This window comes from Scomber japonicus, chromosome 9, assembly GCF_027409825.1.
Source record: "Scomber japonicus isolate fScoJap1 chromosome 9, fScoJap1.pri, whole genome shotgun sequence".
In the NCBI taxonomy this organism is placed as follows: Eukaryota; Metazoa; Chordata; class Actinopteri; order Scombriformes; family Scombridae; genus Scomber; species Scomber japonicus.
Window position 1 is genome coordinate 18,704,275 of NC_070586.1, and position 1,730 is coordinate 18,706,004.

The following is a 1,730-nucleotide window of genomic DNA, read 5'->3' on the forward strand; positions in this document are numbered from 1 at the left end:
TTTGAAGGTGGCGGACACAAAGAGCTGAACCCTGCCCTGAACAAAGCCCTGGGAGACCCTGCTTCACCCATAGACGTCTTTCATGGAGAGAATCACAGAGATAAATGATCTTCTTCCTTGTGACAGTGTGTATACAGCGTGTGTGTGATTGTGTCTATGTGTATTTGCAGCTGCTTTAAGGGATGGGTTGCTTGTCATCATAGAAACCACAGGATGTATTATGTCAAAATAGTTTAACACCTACTCTTTGGAAGATGAAAAGCTCTCCGCCTGGGGACACATTCAGAAGAAGGCAACAAAACTGGAGTTCCTATGTAATAATATTTCATATGTCATTTCCCAGAGTAATGATGCTGGGTGATAACACCATCAGATTTTTTTTCAGCCAATGATGACTCTACAGTATTTTAATCAATTTTCTTTCGAAAGCAGATAAACAAACACTAATATAATTATCATTTGGAGGAAGCTACATTATATTATTATCATATTTAAACGATAGGTTCATGCCCAAATGAACATTGAAACATGTTTTTCTTGCTGTAATAATTCCACCTGTTCATCGCTTACATAGTAATTTACTTTCAGTGATGCAGGATGAAACGATTGAGACATGTTATCCAGTTCGTAATGCATTTTCAATCATTTTTTACATACCATTCTTGGTTTCTTCATAGTAGAGAGAATTTACACCAACAAAGTATTGATAACTTTGTGTCACTGTGCAAAGACTATTCTGATAGTCTGGTAAAAAGTCATAAATATATAGTAAACAGTTGACAATGTGACGTAAATGCAGATATAATGTGTAAAATGCAATACAAGTTATTCTTATAAATGTTACTTTTGTGAAATTTGCTGTTGAATGATGAATTCATGGACAGACTGTTGAGTGGTTACAGTTGAAGGTTTGAGCCTGGCACAACTTCTAATATCTGATTAATGTCTATCAGTCACCCTCTCAGCTCAGCTGATAAGGTCAGTTTTAGCTGATTGTCCCTAGGTGTTGGCTACAGCATCTAAACTAAAGAGTAAATGAACCAAGAGCTCATTTATCGCTACTGTAATTAGATTGCCTGATTTGCACATTGCAGCTTCTTGTGCCTGTACTTTGTTTTTTGCACTGATGACCAACTTCCTGTGCCAAGATGCTGACTTCTTGTGTCACCTACATCTGTCTGTTGTGTCCACATGCTTCAAGTTTTCTACAGTCGCTGTGTTTTTATGATCTTGATTTTGACTTTCCCATCCGTGTTTTATTGTCTTTATATTTTTTTTAAGTTTTACTATATTGTACATCATTTGATTACTGCAAAACACAGAAATATATAAGGCATAATGATTTTACAAGCCATATATTAAGTTGAATATTTGTCCAAAATATTTCCAAGAAATACATTTTAACACAGTTTCCTTCTCTGATATAATATGGTTCCTGCTCTCTAAGTAATTTCTCAGCAACACTATCGCACAGACGATAACTGCTGATATAAATGTTAGAATTTCTCTATCTGTATCCACTGGCACTACCAAAGAAACTCATTAACAATTAATAGCATCAATGAGTTGGAGCATGCAATGCAACAGGTGCTCGTTGCACCACAGCTGCATTGTGTGTGTTTGTGTGTGATCACTCTAGGTTACGCTACAGTACATGATAATAAAGGGCTGCAGTTGCTAATAAGAGGTGACGGCTTTAGGGTGATGTATGGAAGATTAAACAAGGGGGT